Consider the following 10,082-nt stretch of genomic DNA (forward strand, 5'->3'; position numbering starts at 1 on the left):
ATGATGCTGTTTCCCTTTTATCAACCACGGGTGTGTCCACACTGCAGAATTAAAGCAGTTTGACACCACTTTAACTGCCATGACTTTATCCTACAGAATCCTGGGATCTGTAGTTTGGTGAGATACCAAAGGTCTCTGACATACCAGGCTGAATTCCTCACAAAACTCCAAATCCCAGATTTTTTCAGGATACAGTCAGGGCAGTTAAAGTGGGGTCAAACTGCTTCAATTCTGCAGTGTGGGTACACCCCAACATTATTTTAAAAGAAAACTTTTTTAAAAATTCTTATAAACTTCTGACTTTTTTGTAAGGAAATAGAGTTCTCCATTAATAATTTTGGTTGTTAATTTCTGTATCTTTTCCAGCTCTACAGTACCTTTCCTGAGAAATATATATGCCATTTGCAACAAAGCCATAGCAAAGAAGTATATCAAAACATAATATGTACAACCTTACAGTGACTTCTTTTCTAAGACTCCCTAACACGGAAACTTGCCCCTTTTCATTGCAGCTGCAGACTGAGGGCCAAACTAGATAGGACACTAGGAGATGTACAATCAATCTTCCAAAGATGTTTTAAAAACTAAATGGCTGATGATGGGCTGGGATAGGAATCTGAGTGGAGCAACAGCGGTTGTATGTCAATCTTTGCACAACCCTTTCACCTTCGATCATTTTTCTGATTAAAACCAGAAATGCTTCAGATACATTTCCATCAAGAAGACAAAAGATACCCTTGTATTTCTTCTCCTGCTTCTGGAATGAAATGAACTCTGTGTGTGCATGTGTGCATGCATCTTCGATTATATATAGAAGACAGGAAGGTTAAGTATCTTCTATAGCTCCTGCTCCCCAATTAAATTCACACATACTTGGCTGCATTTGAAGATTTTTTTAAAAAAAGTTTTTAAAGCCAGCTGAAGACAGTGAACGCAGATGTACCCTACTTCGAGTCTTGAGGAGAGGTGGGGAAAAATAAATCGTCATCATCATTAGAGGATTTGTGAGATAATCCCGTGGTCAGAACTCCTGTGAAAATAATTTTAAATTACAGAGAGCGGCGCAAGTGAGCTACCATGCTATTGCACCTTTCTGCTTCTCAGTGGGCAGAACTTTTAGTGCTATTTGTCTCTTGTTGCATTTTTTCCATCTTGTGTGATATTATATATTGTTCGCCTCTTTGATTGTTTTTACAAAAAGCGGGATACAAATAAAAGTTTTATTTATTTATTATATATCAAAATCATTTGACATAGCTATTTCCCAATATATCTGAGATACAAGGTGAAGAAAAGGAGGAAGAAGGACCAAATTGTTCTTCTCACATTTTAATAGCTGGAATTATTAAATCACTTCACGTATTTATGTTACAAAATGGTAATCCTGTGCACACATAATATGTTAATATGAGGATATGTTCTACTGAACACATTTGGATTTGCTTCCAAATAAATGTGTATAGGACTGTGCTATAAATATGAACACATGCAGCAGTATAATATGTATATCCAGTCAAACCTTAAGTCTGCAATCCAAACCCCTTTGTATTGTAAGACCCACTGAACTTTAAAGTATTGACTTTTGATCAGACCTGAATAGGTGGTTATTTTTAGCTGGCATTAAATCGACTTCAGCTTATGGTAACCCTATGAATGTCCTGGTGGCACTGTGGTTAAATGCCTGTACTGCAGCCACAACGCTATAAATTCAATCCTCAGGGGCTCCAAGGTCAACTCAGTCTTCCATCCTTTCATAAGGCAATAAAATGAGTACCCAGCTTGTTAGTGGCAATTGCCATACATGTTATAAATTGCTTAGAGACTGCTTAGTTCACTATGAAGCTGTATAGAAAGATAAATGCTCTTGCTATGAATATGAGATCTAGGATTGCCTTCTAAATGTTAACCATTTATGTGTTAACTGACCACTAGAGGCCAGTCTAATTCAGTTATCCAGTCTTAAAACTGTTCTTTTTCAGGCTTGCTCTTGTAGTCTTGTGATCCTGTATATAACTGTACCACCTACCCTGTATATAACTGTACACTGATGTCAATCCCAGCACATGGTATTCATCCCAAAGGTGAGAGGGCTGAGGGGCATGTCAGGAGGTGGACTACCTGGGTTGGGTCACAAGTGAATCATCTGATTGTTCCCATCAAGAAGAGTCAAAGCTTTCTTTCTTTCTTTCTTTCTTTCTTTCTTTCTTTCTTTTTTGTATTTCAGTTATATGTGAAGGTTGGAATGTGTACGTATGCATATATTCATAATTCAGACCCACATGTCTTCTCTTGCCTTCAGTTTGTCTTTAACTTTTATTTTGTACCCAAGCTTGATGAATAGCAGGTGTCCGTTCTGAGCTGGGGAAAAGAAAGAGAGGTGTCTTATTGAGCCAGGAAAAGACAAGAGATGTAATTGCTTTTATGGGGGAAAGAAAATCCAACAACAGCTTAAAGAGAGCCACAGGAAAGTAGATGTTTTTGACAGCATTGTTAGGGAGCTGAAGAAGCACTGATATAGTGCTGAGAAATCTTCCATGGAGAGTAAGGCTCTGAGGAAAGCATGACCACAGCTCACATATAAGTGATGAAATGATCACTGTGCCTTTATGAAGAGCTTGGCAGCTTTCTCAGCAGATATGTAACAATCCACCCTGAGCATGCTGCATATAGTGCAGTCCCAAGAGGGTAAGACTCCTGGTTTGGAACAAGCGTTCACTTTGCCTGTGGCAAATGTGTGAGATTAGCTTTCTCCTAGTACTCAGTGCCATTGACATGAGGGCATTCAGAGCTATTAAGGCTGGTGCTGTCTCAGGTAAGTATCCAGTAAGGCACTTTGAACAGATCTGAATAGCTTTCAGGGTTCAAGACAACCAGCTATGCCCTGTTAATAATAATAATAATTATTATTATTATTATTATTATTTATATCCCGCCTCTTCCGCTTTGAGGATCGAGGCAGGTAACAGCAAAGTTAATACAATATATAACAATAAAAACAACAAGCCCCACAAGACCCCGACCCAACCCTCCCTCCCAACTATAAAATTAAACAGTAAAAGATGGTTAAAAAGTACATAACAATACATCAAAATTAAAAAACAAACCACAAATAAGAAAAAAAAAATAAAAACAGGATGATTCAAATGGTTCTGGACATGATCAATCAGAAAAGGCCTGCCGGAAGAGAAAGGTTTTTGTCGCCTTTTTAAAAGCCTCGAGTGAGGATAATTGGTGAATCTCTTCTGGCAGGTTATTCCAAGTTTTTTGGAGCAGTGACAGAGAAGGACCTCCAGGAGGTCATCGCCAGTCTGGTCTTTCTAGATTGTTAGAGGTTTTTCCCGGAGGATCGGAGTGTACAAGAAGGATTGTATGATAGGAGGCATTCCTTCAAGTAGACTAGACCCAGGCCATGTAGGGCTTTATAGGTGATAACCAACACCTTGTACTGTGCCCAGAAGCTAATGGCAGCCAATGTAGTGATTTTAAAATAGGTGTCATATGGTCGAACTTGGATTTTCCAGCAACCAGTCTGGCTGCCATATTTTGTATCAATTGGAGCTTCTGCAAATCACACAAAGGTTGCTCCATGTAGAGCGCATTGCAGAAATCAAGACGAGAGGGTACTAGAGCATGTACAACCGTTTCTAGGTCCCACTGCTCCAGGTAGGTGCGCAACTGGTGTATCAGCCAAAGCTGATAACAGGCACTCCTGGCTGTTGCATCAATCTGAGAAGACAGTTGAAGCGACGAATCCAGGAGTACCCCCAAGCTGCAGACTGTTGGGCTGAGATTGGTGTAGGCCACCACTGCCTTATAGTATAAAAGTTTATTTTGGCATGTGTGCAGTGCAAGCTGAATTCCTATTGTCAACCAGTATAGATGGTTGCCCTACTGCTTGAGGGTGGAGAAAGGACATGTCCAGATAACATCATAGGAACAAGCCCTTGTTGAAGTGAGACTCTACTGCAAATCTAATGAGCTTCTGTATATGGAGTAGAGAGGAGGTACCAGTCTGTCCTTCACCACAAGCAGCTAAACATCTGGTTTGGCTCTGCTGTGACATGACTCACATCCTATGTGTGAGCGTGTGTTGCATCAGACATGCAAAAGATTTCCTCCTCATGTTTTTGAATCCATGTTGCTGAAAGTCCACATACTCTCCTAAACTGTGTGAGTTCTGTGTTGTGCTGTCTCCCCCTACTTCCATTTGTATGTTGTTCTCTAATTTAACGAGATTCAACCAGCTGTTGTAAAGATCAGTGTCAGCACCAACACATCAGTGTTAAATTACAATCAGAGAATTTAGTTAGCTGTCCCCCTGAAGCATGAATTATTTAATTAATTAGTTAACATATTAATAGCTTATTAAATCATTAAACTTTGAAATGTCAGAATGAATGCCTCCACAACACATAGGAGTTTATCGCACCGGGATGGATTGGGAATGGAATGAAAGGGGCTGGGAATGAGTGCGGAACAAGTGGGGGGCGCATTTTACTGCACACAAAAGTCCCCATTCTGTTCCGTTCCCTTCCATTCCATTCCCCATCCATCCCACAGGAGGCAATTTTTGAGAATGGTTACGAACTGAACAGTTCTCAAAATTGCCTCCTGTGGGACAGATGGGGAGCAGAACGGAAGGGAACGGAACGGAATGGGGATTTTTGTGTGCGGTAAAATGTGTTCCCCACTCGTTCTGGCTCCATCCCGGCCCCTTGTGTACCCCACAAGGCCCGTTCAAGGGGCCTGTGCGATAAACTCCATAGAAAAATGTTAAAATAACAGTGCTTTCCATTTTAATAATCAAAACAATGCATTTTAAGTTTGCTGTTGAAAAAATGAGTGAATATAGGTGACAAAATAGATTTTAGTGAAATTATTCCTAAACTCTGGAATCTTTTTGGAGATTATCACACCAGGGCTAATTCAGCAATAATCGCAGTATGAAAGCTAATGCAGCAGTAACTCAATATTTTTGCACAGTCATGTAATCGCACTATTATTGCGACATTACCATATAATATCACGATCACATTTCTCACACATCCAGGAATGAATAGTTGGTACGTTGGAATTGATCATTTCGCACATGAGCCATTTCAGCTCTACAGTGCATGTCTTGAAATCATGTTTCTGTCTCGCACAGAATAAAAGACAACACAATCAAATTTATTACTTCACCACATTGTTTTAATCCAGTGTAAACAAAATTGTTCCCGATAGCTCAAAAGAAGACTGAAATCCACTGCAAACTGATCCCGGAAAAGTGAATGGATTGCCTCCACCACAGTACATTCTGAGTATCCCTTGTTGCTACCTCAATAGTGTGAATAAAGTGTGTTTACCTTTCACACTCTTGTAATCACGCTTCATTTGCACTATTGAGAAGTCATTCATAAGATTTCCTCATGAATGGTTTGTTGCTGGAGCATCCTGGAATAAGTCCTGGATGAGTGCAATGTTGTCTGAAAATCTGCTGTGCAATCATGTGATTTAGCCAGGATTATGCCTTTTTCTCTCCCCTCCCCCCCATGTCTGATAATCTCTGTCAGATTGCTTGGGGAGAGACAGTGAAGATTTTCACATTGGTGTTTACCATGGGTTAAGCACCAGTAAGGTGCTGGTAAAATATCCCTGAAGTGCAAGGGTGTGAAAGCCGGTCATGCTTCTGAAACGTGACTGAAGTGTCCCCTCACCTCTACCATCCTTGAATCGTTCACAGAGCAGCCATTTCCTATTAACAGGAATTTAACCGACAGTAAGCACTGTGTGAAAATCTGCAGTGTTGCTGGCTGAGCTCCTCAAAAGGAAGCAGTTACAGACTAAAGGGCCTGAACAGACAAGCCAAAATAAAGCTGCTTTGGGTCACTTTGGAGGTATGCTGTTTAAATGATGCATGCATTCTAAGAGGCAAGAAGCTGCGCCAAAGCCACGCTCCAGTCCTAAGGACTAGAGCACAGTTTTGGCACAGCTTCTGGCCTCTTAAGATATGTGTGTCATTTAAACAGCATACCTCCAAAGTGACCCGAAGCAGCTTTATTTTGGCTTGTCCGTTCAGGCCCAAAGTTTTTATTTTGCTACCATTCTTCTCCATTTATGAAATTGCAATGGGACAATCAAAACATCATCATCATCAGTTGGTAACCCAGCTGGATTTTCAGGAGCAGTGGTTCTTGTAAGGGAGGAAAAACAGATTAAGGAAAGAAACATGGAATGCTTCTACAATGCCTTTTGACTGGTACCTCTGGAACCCCCCAAAAAATATCTGGGATCAACCTGGAGCTGATAGAATGATGATATTGTAGAATCATCTAGCACGCTATAATCATCTTGTGTGCTATAATGATGTGCGTGCTGAGGGGTTGTGTCCCTTCATTATGTGCTCATTAGTGACCTTGGTCAAGTTACGTTTTTGCGTCATAACTCCCAGAATCCTCAGATATTGGGAGTTGTATTTAAAAAAGGAACATGTCAACACTCTGATTCTGTGTCTGGACATATGTGACAAATGAAACCCCACCCTCTACTTTTTCACCAGCCTTTAGCAGGAAACATGTCCAGACATAATCAGGCATCTGTCAGTACTAATTTATCCATTTCTCCAGATATGTTAGAAAAATGCACATTTACAAAGTAAGCAAAGCATTTCCCAAAGGCTCACTTTATTTGTGATGTACAGCAAAGATAGGGCACTGTTTGAAGCCTGTTTGATAAAATATTAAGTCCAGTGTGCGGTTCTATTCAATCCCATGAATAAACCTGAATTACTAAGGGAAAACACCTTTATTTTTTCTTTTTAAGATAAAATGTCTTTTACCACCATCAGCCTGAGTATTCTGTATTCAGAAGCAGATCCCAAAGTTTAAAAGATGTATATGCTAAGGACGGGGATAATCAGAGAGTAATACTGTAGTCCTGTGGATGTCTAAGAAGAAATCAGTCCCATTTTACTCAAGGGAGCTGAACCCCAGCTAAACATGCTGAAGAATAAGTGAAATGACTTGGTGAAACAAAGTTGTCCAAGTGGGGTATAAATATTGCTTTTATTGTGTGTCTGGTTTTGTTGATAGTGACCTAGCAATCAGGTTCAGGCAGTGAATTTTTCAAACAGGAGAAATGTTTCATTTTGTTCTCAAGCACTGTCTTGGCATAGTTTAACCACACTGTTCATTTCAGTACCTCCAAGATGTAGGTCAAGAGAGTACAGCCACTCATCAGCCGTTTCTTCCTGTCTGGTGACAATGTACCGTTTACTTCCTCAAAACCACTCAGGATAAAGGTTGTGTGTTTTCTCTCCATTCTCTCTAAGTCAGATTTATTTACCCAGGGCCACATGACATGAATATAGACCTTGACCTGTTGCAAGTCTTCTCTAGATATCACTTTTACAGTGCACCCCAGCAGGAGGTACAGTAAAACAACACACATTCAGAGTTTTATCCAAAAAGAAGAAGAAGAAATATGGGTAAAAGACAATGTAAAGGAAGTAGAAACAGGTATTCAACAATAGAATGTGTTTTGATAGCCTGGAAGCGGGGGGGGGGGGGGACGGACCTCCAATACTCCTTCATGAAGAACACAATTATTGTGTCATGTCTGAAATTTGTAAAAGTAGTGCCCATGCAAAAACCGTAGACTCATTAAAAAAACAAAACATGCTTAATATACCTAGAGGCCCAGGCAGGATTGAGGTAGTTGAACTCCTGGAGCAGTTTCAAAACTAGGGCTGTGTGTGAGAGAACTATTCTAGGAGTGATAATATCTATTTGTGAATAAATACTGTATATATTTATGTATAAGTCTAGAAATTTTAGTCAAATAATTGACTGCAAAAATCTATGGGTCAATGTAAGTACCATACTTTAACTTTTATGAAAAAGGAATCACACCCAGCTGAAAGGCAAGAATGTAAGATGTCCTGGAAGCACTCTGCTCTCCTCTCTAATGTATCCAGCCTTTAGTGTGATCACCAGCAGTTATGCCTGCTGGAATTTTATAAATTCTTTTGCAGTGTTTTCCTTTTCTTCATCCTATAGATCCTTTGCTACATGCTCCTACGTTTTAACCTTGATTTATCCACAGGTCAAATCAAAATCCATAATTTTGGCCTCCAAACCTGCCCTCCATTTATACATGAGGTCGATTTATTGTAGAGTATGCTGTATAAAATCTTTAAGTGGAAACCCAGTTTGAGACCTGCAACTTCAGTGAAATTAACACTCTGATTTCATGCTTGTATGTATGTGCACATGAACATGTTCAATTACTCAAGTATAACACAATTTATACACATCAGGAGATTCAAAAGTTACCATGGAAGAGGAGAAAGTAAACTATACTTTTGATTCCCTTTAAAAGCAATTGCACCAACAGAACTCTTAATAATGCAGTCTTGTTACAGAAAGGAGGACTGAGCAACAATGGAGGTCTGGTACAATGGGTGCTACTGATTTCACAGGCACAATTTTTTCCTTAAATAACATGGCTACTAAGAAAAGGATTTGTAGCAGAGGAAGAGTGGGAGGGGTGGAATACTAAGGTACAAGTGCTTATAAAATAGGATGAGCCAACTCCCCAAGCAGTGGAGAATGATGGGGTATGGAAGGACCAAATGATGTGATGATGACTTAGAAAAGTAGGGATAGAATCATTCACCTACCAAGAGACAGCTCTTATTATTATCACAAACATTTTTCTGGCACTGACCACAAGGAAGGGCTCCAATTGAATAGAAAAGATGCTGTGGTTCTGGAGGCAGATGATAATTTTTACACAAGCCAGAATCCAAAGACAGGAAGAAAATGAGGTAGAGCAAATGATGTTACTACATGATTTGCAGGCTGCAATTTAGTATTCACTATGTCAGCTGAGAAACCAAGTAACTACCTGATTAACACTCAAAGCAAATAAAACATTATCTGTTCAATAAACATCTTGCTACAAGACAATCCAAGTACTGCAAGGAAGATGTCTATTACTTAGTATTAGTTCTGAAGCTCTCTTTAGGGGACAGGTGAGCTCTTGTCTAGATATACCAGGTTTTTCTATCAGCAGCAGGACTAGGAAGGTGACAACAACCTCTCTCTTCATCCCAACACTCAAAATCCAACATCTCCTACATAAGCAATACAGCTCTCTTTCTAATACTAAAGGCAGCCCTGAACATCTCACTGCAGTTGGTCCTCCTTATCCATGAATTTTTTTTATCCACAGATTCAAGCATCCACGGTTTGAAAATATTTTATAAAGTATAAATTCCAAATAGCAAACCTCCATTTTGCCATTTTATATAAGGTACACCATTTTGGTATGCCATTATATTTAATGGGACTTGAGCATCCACGGATTTTGTTATCCATGGGGGATCCTGGAACCAAACTCCAGTGGATAACAAGGGTCCATCGTACTTGTAAATGATGTGTGTATTTTTAAAATATATGCAGATACATATATTTAATTCAACGGTCAAAATACAGAAGAAATTATTTATTTTTCAGTAACAGTCAGCACTGCAGTGTTATGTGAACCAAAGGACACAGATGTCAAAACACTGGGTTGTAGATGTACAAATGGAATAGATTCGTTTTTGCAGGAATTTTGAAAAATTGTCAAATAAGACAATACTATGCATTTGACAAACTGAGACTTTTTTTCATGAGAAAGTTAAATAAAAGTAAAACAGATTTCTCCATCCACACAGAGGATCCCAAGTGCTTAGGGCCTTCTTGTGTCATGGCACTATGGTAACATAAGGGATTATCATACGGAACCTTACCATCCCTGAAACATGGCTAAATCGTCTGTAAAGCGCAGGGGTGTGATAGCCAATCACGCTTGCCTCCCATCATTTAACCATCATCGAGGCATCCTGCTCCTCTCCCATCAACAAAGCGTTCATGGAGCAGCCATTTTTCAACAACGGGAACTTCCGTTATTGGAGAGTGAATGCTTTGATAACGGAAGAGGAGCGGGACGCTTCAATGACGATTAAATCACGGAAGACAAGCATGATTGGCTATCACACCCACAAGCTTTATGGACGATTTAGCCATGTTTCAGGGATAGTAAGGCTCCGTGTGATA

Source organism: Sceloporus occidentalis, unplaced genomic scaffold, assembly GCF_023333645.1.
Source record: "Sceloporus occidentalis isolate IW3139 unplaced genomic scaffold, rSceOcc1.0.p SCAF_2, whole genome shotgun sequence".
NCBI classification, from domain to species: domain Eukaryota; kingdom Metazoa; phylum Chordata; class Lepidosauria; order Squamata; family Phrynosomatidae; genus Sceloporus; species Sceloporus occidentalis.